The sequence below is a fragment of the Myotis brandtii genome, unplaced genomic scaffold (genome assembly GCF_000412655.1).
Source record: "Myotis brandtii unplaced genomic scaffold, ASM41265v1 scaffold1041, whole genome shotgun sequence".
In the NCBI taxonomy this organism is placed as follows: domain Eukaryota; kingdom Metazoa; phylum Chordata; class Mammalia; order Chiroptera; family Vespertilionidae; genus Myotis; species Myotis brandtii.
Genome location: NW_005353503.1, coordinates 127,371 through 138,694, shown reverse-complemented (window position 1 = coordinate 138,694; position 11,324 = coordinate 127,371). Strand labels below are relative to the sequence as shown.

The 11,324-nt window shown below is 57.8% G+C and overlaps 1 long non-coding RNA gene across 1 annotated transcript in view; it reads left to right on the top strand.

The window, feature by feature from the left end:
- The first annotated feature begins 8,153 nt into the window (after window positions 1–8,153).
- Window positions 8,154–11,324, top strand: part of LOC106725847 — a 17,360-nt gene continuing 14,189 nt past the window's right edge. Inside the window, exon 1 of the long non-coding RNA XR_001361846.1 lies at window positions 8,154–8,209. This is a non-coding gene — a long non-coding RNA (uncharacterized LOC106725847). The remainder of the gene's footprint in view (window positions 8,210–11,324) is intronic.

The window sequence follows — 11,324 nt, the reverse complement described above, 5'->3', positions numbered from 1 at the left end:
CCTGGAGACCTACGAGCCGCAGAAGGCGGGGCAGCGAGCTACTAGCGGCGATGGGCGAGGCGGCCACCTGAGCTACTTGCGCATGATTTCGTGCGCGCTGGGCCTCTAGTAATTATATAAAACCCTAGAATGGTCCAGCTGGAAGGGGTGCAGCGGTTGGCTTTTCCAGACCCTCCATAAATCAGGAATGTAGGCTCAGAGAGAGGCCAAGTGGCTTCTCCAAGGCCTGGGTCCCCTCTGAGTCTGGTCTGGAACTCAGATGTAGTCATGTCTAGGCTAGTAAGAAAGACAGTGAGATCCTGGATCTCAGCCTAGGGGAGGGGGGGCAGAGAGGGAAAGAGAGAGAGAGAGAGAGAGAGAGAGAGAGAGCCTTATCTTCAAAGAGGAGAAGTAGATGGGCTCTGCCCACCCTCCCAGCTGGGTGAGAGGCACACAGCTGGGCTAAGAAATAGAATCCAGCCACCCAGCTTCAGTGGGTCCCTGCCCAGTGACCTCAGGCCTCTCACTGCACCCTGGGCCACGCAGCCAAGAGTAATGCCCAGCTCTGCCCTCCACGCTGCTGAGGTCATCCTTCCAGACCCACTCCTATCCTTCCCGCTCCACGGAGCCTGTCCTGGGGCTTCCCCTGCGCATGACCAGCAGCCGGCTCCTCTCCTGCCCTGAGCTCTCTGGCTGTGTGTGCAGCCTCTGGCTGGGACTCAGCACGCCCGGGCTGCACAGCAGGGCTCATCTGCCTCTCCCGCTGGTGCGCGCTCCTCCAGGACAGCGACCCCGCCTCTGCCTCGGGCCAGCCCAGCCCCGACACAGAGCAGGGGCCTGGCAAATGGGGTGGGTGAAGGCAGACCACAGCCAGATGGGTGAGCGAGGCCCTTGTCTCCTGGCCGGCGAGGCACCTGGCCATGAGCAGGGGAGCCCCGATGCTTCCTCTTCGCTCAAGAGCCTAATGGTTAAGTGCGTGGGCTGCAGCCAGACATGCTGGGTCCACATCCCAGATCTGGACAAGTTCCTTGCCTTCCTTGTGCCTCGGTTTCCCCATCGGTAAAGTGGGGCTAAAAGCAGTTCCTCCCCCAGGACAGCTGTGGGCAGTGAGGCTTGTCAGATGTCAGTCATGCTGGGCCAGGTGCTGAGCAGAGCAGTCACGCCCATGTGGGTGCTCGGGCTCACTTGGGGACCAAGGAGAGACAGGACGGCTGACAGAGCCCCAGGAGCCCACCCCCAACGTGCACACACAGCCCCGGCCCCCTGTGCAGTGGCTGCTGAGTGCCCCACTGGCTGGGACCGCCCCGTCACCCCAGCCTCGGGCGTCCCCTTGGCCTCTCTTTCTGGGGGACCCTCCAGCCCTCTGTGACCCCTCACCTCATCTACACCGTCCGCCTCTGGGCCTCTCACTTCTTGGGCCTCCTCCCTCTCCCACGATCAGAAGGCAGATTCTGGGCCCATTCCTGGAGTCTGATTGTGTAGGTCTGGGCAGGGCCCCAGAAGCCATCTTTAAATAAGACACACACACGCAAGTGCACACACCTGCACACACACCTGCACACACCTGCACACACATGCGTACACACATGCACATGCATGCACATGCACACGCACACTGTCCCGATAACTGTAATCCAGATACCACACGTCAGGACTCTTGGTCTTTGGGCCTCAGTTTCCCCACGGCAACAACATCCTCCTCTCACACGAGCCTCCCCTGATCCACGGGGGCCCCTGAGGCTCAGGGAGGGTGAGGGACGTGCCCACAGGCAGCAGCAGTGAGAGGCTGAGAGGGGGCACCAGGCTCTCCACCCAGGCAGCCCCGGGCACAGGGCACAGGCAGACCCCGCGCGCGCGTTCTCTCCACCTTCGGCCTCTGGGAGCTCAAAGAGACATTTTCCAACGGGCAAATGTATTTCCCCCAAAGAGCACGAAACCCTTCAGCTGTCCGCTCGAAGCCTGCAAATTGGCTTCTTTTATTCCTCAGATCAAGGCCAGGGAAGCAGCGCCGAGGCCCGGCCTCTCTGCTCCCCCCCAGGAAGCCCTTCCAGGGCCTGGAGTGAGGACCCGGCTGCCTGCGAGGTCACCGTCTCAGCAAAGGGAGCGGCCGGAGAGGCGGGGGCCAGGGAGGGAGCCTGTGTGCCACCCTCCCTTCCGGGACATCCAAAATGTTGAGAGCAGGAGCGATCAGAGAGGGGAAGAGAGTCCTGTCCTCATGGGGCCCCCATCTGAGGGGGACACAGCCCTGTCCTCAGGGAGCCCCAGTCTGAGGGGGACACGGCCCTGCCCTCAGGGAGCCCCCGTCTGAGGGGGACACGGCCTCCCCAGGGAGGAGCCCCCGTCTGAGGGGGACACGGCCCTGCCCTCAGGGAGCCCCCGTCTGAGGGGGACACGGCCCTGTCCTCAGGGAGCCCCACTCTGAGGGGGACACGGCCCTGTCCTCAGGGAGCCCCCGTCCGAGGGGGACATGGCCCTGTCCTCAGGGAGCCCCAGTCTGAGGGGGACATGGCCCTGCCCTCAGGGAGCCCCGTCGGAGACCCATTTGCTCCTGGGCTGAGTGGCCGGGGACCCATCGCACATCCCTGTGTGTCTGCGGCCCCCGCGGGGATGCTGAACAGGGACCCTGGCTCCCGCGGGAAGAAGCGCGGGAAGAGTGCCGCCCTCAGCTCCCGGCCACAGGTGGATCCTTAACAGGGTGCGTGGACCCCCTGAAACTGTAAGCACAGTGCGGCAGATGGGTACCGCTGGTTGCGTTCTTTTTGGAGGGCTTTCGTCATATTCCCAACAAGGTTCCTCAGGCTAGAAAATTAAGAAAACATGTTTGTCTTCTTCCCAATGGCCCCCCCTCAGCACCCCGACAACCGCCGAGAAGAGGTGGGGATGCTGAGAGCACAGACTTGCAGCCTCACGCTGGGTCCCAAACCCAGCCCTGCCCATTACTAGGACCTCCCTCGATCCTCTGTGCCTCGGTATCCCCATCTGTAAAGCGGGGGAATAACAGTCCTCTCCTAGGGGTTTTCTGAGAAAAGAGTTCATGTTTGCAAAAGAGCGCGAGCAGTGTCCGCTCACAGGAAGTGTCACTAAAGGCCCATGGGGACCAAGTGGCGTCTAGAGATGCCCGTGTGCTCCCCCTGCCCCCGAAGCCGGGCTGGCGCAGGTGCCCTTGCCCACATGCCCAGCTGGCAGTGCCGCCTTCCTGCTGGCTGAGCAGACGGGACAGGTGAGCCAGGAGGCCCACAGAGACCCCTGAGCCTGAGGGGCCCGCAAGCAACACCCGATTTCTCTATGGAGCAGTCCCACACCAAGCATCTGGCCAGCCCCCGCGGCAGGCAGAGGATGGCAGAGGCATGATCTAACCTGCACCAACTCCTCTGCTGGGCACGTGATCTGGGACCCCCCTATTCACCCTACACACCAGTGCCAGGAGGCGGATGCCACCCCCTGCTACAGGCAAGACATTTGGGGCTGAGTCGTGCCCAGTTCACCCAGCTTGCCAGGCGGCACGGATGGAACTCTGAAGCCCAAGGCCATTTGGGGAGCGTCTGCGTTACCAAGCCCAGGTCTCCCACGGCCCCCCGGCCAGCAGTGCTCCTCACTTCCCCTCGCCTTCGCGGCCTCCTCAGGGCTGCTCCCAAGGAAGGGAACTGGAACTGGGGGCTCTCACCTCCGCCCCCCCCTCCCCCGGCTCCTGTCCTCACAGGCAGGAGTCCGAGGCAAGGCTCTGAGGGAGCGGGAGGAGAGGGCCCTTGGCAGCCAGCCCCTGGCACTGGCCCATCTCCCCTTTCAGATCCCGCCCTCACGTACGCTCTGTCTCCCTGCCAAGTCTCCGCACCAAGGTCTAAAAGGCAATTTCCCCGTGGCTTAGCGAGCGCTCCTTCCCGGGCTATCTGCATTTCTATAATTATTAATTATTGTCGTAATTGTCCCTCCCGTGCTGCATGACCAAGGAGGCCTCAGACGCAGCCACGCTGCAGTCTCCGGGCCACATGGTAACTCTGTGCCCTGGACGAGCTGCTCGACCTCCGTCTCCTCACCTGTGCTGGGGTCACACGCCAGCCCTACGCAGTTGTCGGGGAGCCAAGCGTTTACAACAGAAATATAGGAGGCGTGCGCGATTCCTCTCCCGGTCCCATTCATCACGTCCTTAAGGTTTCTACTTCAAAAACGCATCCCAAATCCGTCCACTCTTCCTCACGCCACAGCACCGCTGTCTCTCACCTGGACGCTCCAGAGGCCTCCTGCCTCGCCCTGTGCTTCAATCCCTGCCCCTCCCCTCCCTCCACCGGTCAATTCCCTGAGGCTACCCAGAGGACATTTTTAGAAGGCCCATCAGATCACATTACTCCTGTTTAACCCCGCCCCAAACAGAATAATAACAACTGTTCTATTACTATTAGGATAATAAATCAAACTCCTTAGCATGGATCTGCACCCCCCATTTCCGCTCTGACCTCATCCTCTTCCACTCCTCTCTGGGGAGTCACACTGCTCCAGCCACACTACCCTCCTGCGGTTTTGCAAGGATGCCAAGGTCTTTGCTGCCACTGGGCCTTTGCACTTGCTGTCTCTCTATCTGAACCACCCTCTCTCCAGATCCTCCTCCAGGTGGCTGTCTCACCCACTGGCTCTCAGCTCAGTGTCACCTGCCCATCCTGTCTAAAGCATCCCCAACAACCACAAACTTATTTGCAGAGCACTTATCCCTATCAGACATTATTTCATAAGAAATGTATATATCCTGGCTGGTGTGGTACCTGAAGGTCCCAATAGGATATGAGCATCAACCTATGAATAGGTTTGAGCATCAACCTATAAACCAGGAGGTTACGGTTCGATTCCTGTCAGGGTACATGCCCAGGTTGCAGGCTCAATCCCCAGTGGGGGGAGTGCAGGAGGTGGCCATTAGTGATTCTCTTTCATCATTGATGTTTCTCTCTCTCTCTCTCTCTCTCTCTCTCTCTCTCTCTCTCTCTCCCTCCCTTCTTCTCTGAAATCAATACAAATATTTTTAAATGTGTGTATTTGTTTATATTCCCCACCACCAACACCAATGTGAGTTCTGAGAGGAGAGAGCTTGTCTATCTCGTTCACACTATATCCTCAGCACTTTGAACTGTGCTCGGCACAGAGAATGAGGATTCGTATCGATTATCGAAAGAATGGATGTGTCGGTAGCGATCAGTTATTGGTACCCATCATCATTATTGGGTTTAGTGAGCACATTCCACTTTATATAGGACTTCGAAAACACAATCTCTGTTGTCTTCATAACAATCCTACAGGAAGTTAACAGGACCAGTATTTCCCCCATTTTACAGATGGAGAGACTGAGGTAGAGAATTTAAACGACCAGGCCGAGGTTTCAGAGAAGGTAAATGAGGAAACTGCATTGACTTCCAGTGTCCTGCCCAGAATTCTTCAGGACCGAAGGGCATAAAGCTATCCTATTGGCACCTTCAGGCACTACGCTAGGCCAGCAGAGGTGAGTAACATTAGGGGACAGAGGCCCCTTGCAATGTTTTGAAATCCCACTAAGTCATTTTTTCTTGCCCAGGAAACTGGCAGGAAGAGAGGTAGTCAGGGTTCCAGCTAAGCTGAGCTGGATCATCCATCGGTCACCTAACACTGGCTTCCACTGACTGCAGGGAAATCCAAGGAGCCAGTCCCAGAGGCCCCTTAGGCCCCTGAACCCCAGGAGCCCAAGCAGCCTGTGGGTCACGTGGACCACCTCCTTGTGGCAGAGTCCATGTCTGTCAGCCGCAGCATTCCTCTCTCTTCCTTCTGACAGAACCCCCATCGCTTCAGGTATTGTGTACTCCCCGCCCCCTACCCCCCGCCAGTTTATATATTAAAACACTAACCCCCAATGAGATGGTGTTTGGAGATGAGCCTTTGGAAGGTAATTAGGGTTATTTGAGGTCGTAGGGTGGGATTACGATGGGATTAGTGGCCTGAAAAAGACACTCCGGAGAGCGGAGAGCGTGCTGTCCCTTCTCTCTCTGCCATGTGAGAACACAGCAGGAAGGCGGCCCCCTGAGGCCAGGAAGAGCATGTTCCCCAGGACCCAAGCGTGCTGGCGACCCAGCCCACCGTCTTGGACGTCCGTTCGCAGGTTTGTGATAAATACATTTCTGTTGTTTGAGCCAGCAACATTTTGTTATGGCAGCCCGAGCTGACTATGAGACCCAGCTTTGGCCATGGAAATGGAAGGGGAAGTCTGCTGAGATATTTTGGGAGGGATTGTGCTTCCCAGATCAAAAGAACTTTTCAAAGAGAGGCCTTTGGCCCGATGTCTTGCTTCCTGTCTTTGGATGTGGCTGTGATGCCTGGGACAGGCAGCCTTTTTGCAGTAACGAGGCACAGCAGTTGGATAATGGCCGAGTACAAAGACAGCTGGGTCCTTGCTGGCAAAGTGAGCTGACAAACCATCAGATAACCTCCCTCCAGACTCACTGTGATCTGAGCAAAATAAATGTACTCAGGGTTTGAATCTCTATTACACTTCCTGTTACCTACAGCCTACGTATTCCTAACTGAACCTGACTCCTCTGTGCCCTGTGGCTTTACAGCCTTCTCCTCACCTCCTCCCGCCCTCTCTTCCCAATGGCAGGCCATCTCCAGCGCTGGCCGTGGTTCTGAGCAGGGAGGTCTGTGGGCTGGGGAAGGAGAGACAGTCGGGTGCCTGGGAGGCAGGCTGCCACCCCGTGACTCTCCGGTCTCTGCTCCTCGGAGATTCCTCCAGGTCTAGGTTTGTGTCCCAGAGCCAGAGGCATTCTTGAGCAAGAAAAAGCCCTCCCAACCCTGGAAAGAAAACACCTAATTCTTGGTCACATGGTGGGGACCCAGGCCCCTACCATGGTCCTCTTGGAGACCCCATTCCAGCCGTGAAGCTGTGAGATTTGAGGAAACTGAATTTGCACCCCCCTTTCCGAAACATACTAAATGTGTAACCCCAGCAGGTGCCTTTATCCCCTCTAAGCCCTGGTTTCCCAATCAGCAAAAAGGGAACTGCTAGCGACCTCACAGGATTGCCGTAAGACTAGGAAGATACATAGTGAGGTAGGGAGGGGTCTAAGGCGGCCCTAGACTCCGGCCCCTGTGCACAAGCCTGCACGGCCCCCTCCCCTGAGTGCGGGTGGGGCCTGGGAGTAGGATGGGGTCCGCACTCCTGTGACTACTGTTACCTCATATAAGACTGTCCAGCGGACGGGGGAGGACTCTGCAGGCTTCGAAGAATAAGCTGTCCTGCTAGGAGCTGCGGGTGGCTCCCGGGAGCTAAGCGCCACCCGGATCCAACAGTCAGCAAGACTTTAATCTCCCAGCTGCAAGACACTGCGTTCTGCCCACAACCCAAATGAGCGCGGCGTGGACGCCCAGCCTCGGAGGAGATCACAGCCCCTGCGGGTGCCTGGACTTCAGCCTAGAGAGACCCTGCGAGAGGAGCAGTGAGGCCTGGGCTCTCGCCTAGAGACCCAGAGAGATAACAGATGGCTGTTGCTTTAAGCCGCTAGGTCTGTGGCAACTTGTTACACAGGAATTGAAAACCAGTATAATAATCTTAGTTTGGACCAAATGGCTATTTGAGTGGGTCAACACAGTTGAGCATAGGCAATTGCACATGGCACAGACTAACACAGATGTGAGGTGCCTGGCATGTAGTAAGTGCTCAACAAACCCCACTGTTACTATTCCCCGGGCTCCACTGGAGAATGCCTGGGCTACTCAATGGCTGACGACCTCTTTTTCCTAGCACTGGCTTTGACAGCTGCCTGCTGCCCCCAGGCCCTCCTGCCCCGGAGCCGCCCTCCCTGCCGGTCAGATGAGAGCCTTCGGAGTCCATTCACGCACCTTCTGAGAGGCCCAGGGACAAGTCCTGAGCCGACTGCCTCTCCTGCCCCCGGCAGCAAAACACCAGCCCGAACAGACAGCAGAAAACCGCTGGGGCAGAGGCAGCCGCTGCCCACCGGCCCCACGCCAGCTGGCGGGGAGGGCAGCTGCCTGGGCCAGCCTCTAGACTCCACCCCCTGCCTTCCCTGGGGGCCTGGGAGCCCCACCGCGGAAATGTGCTGTGCTTCTCCCACCGGACCCTGGGGAAGTGCAAAGGTTTCCTGTTACATAAAAAATGCAAATCGCTCTTTTCTAACCAGCAGGCTGGTCCTGGTCGCTGCGGCAGATGACGCACAGAAACCAGAAAAGCAGTGCGGCCCGTGGGGCATGGGACGCTGGACAGGTGAGTTTCTATTGGGTCTGCAGGGAGGCTAAGGAGGGCAGGAAAAGTCTGGAAAAGACCACCAGAGGAGAGAGAAGCCGTGGCTCACACTTCCTAGATGCCTGCTGGTATCTGGTTCCATACACCATCTACCCTACTCACTCAGAATCCCTACATGGCAAACAGATGTCAATAAAGCTGGGAGGGGGGAAGGATCTCCAGGACCCCCACAGACCCTGGGACTCGGCTAGAGAGACTGGGTTTTATTTACTTTCAGGTGTCAAGTAATAGGCGACACAAATTACTCTTCCTGGGCCAATCCTCCTATGATAAGGGTTACTGTACTTCCTTTAGAGATAAGGACGCGGGGGCTTGGCAGTTTACCCGATGTCACGGGGACAGAACTGGGATTTGGACCCAGGTGGACAGATCCCACAGCCCATGTTCTTAGCCACTGAGCCAAACAACCGGGCACTTTATAATCTGTGGCCCTAAGTTCACCGAAGCTGGTAAGAAACAATTACTTGGGAATGGACTTGGATTCACCGGAGAGATACCCTACCGACAGGAGGGGCCCGAACATCACCCCACAGCGTGACCCGCCTTCCGCGGAGGCCTGCTTGGGCCTCTGCTGTGGTCCTGGGCTGCGGCGCTTTGCTTGGCTGGGAGTGCCCAGGGGCAGCATGACAGGGGTTGGGGTCCTACCCCGGGCAGGAACAGGAGCTCCTAGAACTGTAGGAGGTGGCAGGGACCTTCCTGAGGAGCAGAGAGGAGAAGGAACCGGCCCCCGGATGCTAGATTCCAGTTCCCTGAAACACTGGCCTCCCTCCACCCCAGCGGCTCCTTCTGAAGCCCCCTGGAGTTCTCACCCCACCAACCCCTCTGCCTGCCCACCAGCAGGTGTCACCTAGATGCCCAGGGCAGGGGTACCCCATAGCCTCCTCCTGGGGCCCCGTCAGTGTGGACCTTGAGGTGCAGGGAGCAGGACTTCCATTCACTGGAGACTATGAAGTGCAGAATATACTGGAGAGCCATTCTGTGCAGCTCTCCCTCCTCCCCATCCTCCTCCTTTTCTCCCTGCCCCCCTCTCCTCCCCCCACCTCCTCTTTCTTCTAGAGCCTGGAGAGCTGGACCTGGTTGAGGGAAAGATGGATTTACAATTTCAAGCTCACCTATATTGTTTTCCTCCTCCCCTCTGTTCAGGTGACTCCCCCGCTCCTCACTCCTTCCTACCAAAACCCACTTTCCACCCTCTGGCTTTCAGATCAGGAACAGGGCCTGGGCAGGCCCTCCTCAGGCCGGTAGACCATGTGTCCTGAGAAGGAGTGGACACAAGGGTTGATCCCAGAACCACATCCCCCAAGATCGCAAATGCATCCCTAGGTACCTTTTAGGCAAAAGGTCTGACACCTCTACTTGGAGAGAGCAAGCAGGAGGGACCAAGCATTACTGCCTCGCTGTCATCATTGTAGCTACTTATTAAGCACCAACTGTGGCCAAGTAAGGGCCAAGTGGTGTGCTGGGCCCTTCACCATCCTCTACTCCTGTAAGTTAATTCCTCCAACAGTATTTGGCGAGGACCTGCTACGACATGCCAGCCACTCTTCTTCACCATCCTCTACTCCTGTAAGTTAATTCCTCCAACGGTATTTGGCGAGGACCTGCTACGTGCCAGCCACTCTTGCAAGCACGTGAGCTACTCGGCAAAGGAGGCTTCTCATTGTTTGCACTTGGCAAATGGAGGAAACCTAGGCTAACGGCAGCCCCAGTGGCGGAGCAGATTCCATGTCAACGTGTCTGACTCCAAAGCCACGGTGCCGGTGTCGCTGCCTCCTCTCCTCTCCACGGGAGCAGAGGGCCCGTGGGTCTGAGTCAGGGTGGGGATCTCTGCCCTCAAGTGCTCAGATAGTGACTCTGGGGCAGGAGGATGAAGTGCACACCTGAGGTGTCTTCAGAGGCTGAGTGCTCAGGAGGTGAGTGACCCCATGGCCCAAGCTGAGGACCCAGGGCCCAGGGGACACGGAAGACAGTGATGGGGGCTGCGTGTCTCGTGGCTGGAAGTGGAGGCGGGAGGCCAGGCTTTTCAGGATGCGGGGCATGAACCGGCAGAGGTGACGGAGGGGTGAGCTCTGGATGGGGAATGGATTGTTCCTGGGCTTGGAGGTGGGAGGCTCTGGAGACAGCGCTGACACAGGCATGATTGAAGGCTGGAGGGGAGTCAGGCACAGGGAGGGTGACCTGCTGGAAAGGGAGGGCGGGCTGTGGCAGCTGTCGGTGGCTGAGGAGGTGAGCCTGGAGCTAATGGGCCATAGGATTCTCCCAGAAGAGTAACTGGCAAAATGCAAATGGCGCTGGAGACGGTCTGAGAGCACTGTGTGTGGGACCACGGGAGAGACATACGGGAGTTATCAGGGGAGTTTGGCACAGGGGGGCCGCTGTGTTCCACATCAACCCTCACTCACCATCCTCACCATCCTCAACTCCCCGCCCCCAATCCTTCTCTTGACATGCCAGCTCAAGTCCTCTGGCTCCATCTCTACCTCCCCACTGCCTGGAATACAGGGGTGGGGGCCATGAGGGTGGGTAAAGGGTCTGACCACAGAGGGGCCCTAAGAAGATGGGGTGGGGGATTTGGGACAAGGGAAAAGCCAGGACTCAAGTCATGGGGGACAGGGAGAGTGGCATCTCAGGGGACCTCAAGGTGGGCTATGCCTGGGCCAGTGCCCCTCACAGTGGCAGCAAGGCAGTGGCCCGAGGCCAGCCACAGGGTGACTGCACTAGGAAGAAGCCCCCCCATCTCCACTGCACCCCCTCACTGCCTGGGGCAGCCTTCCCCTCACAGGAGAACCTGGCAGAGACCAGCTCTGAGATGGAGAAGTTACCCCAAAGCCTGTGTGAGGACTTTGGGGTAGGAGCCCCCCAAAACACGACCCCCCCCCCGGCTGGACTCTAAATCACACACCCAATGCTATAGCCCTTTGGCCTAAGATTTCGTACCAAAGTTATTGTTTTTTTAATGTCCCACTGAAACTGTCATCAGCAGCCACACCTCTGTGACTGGGGGAGTCACTGGGATTCTTCTCCCGGAGTCAGTGTGGTTGCTGGAGGTGAAGAAAGGCCTAGCATCCTGGGTCCC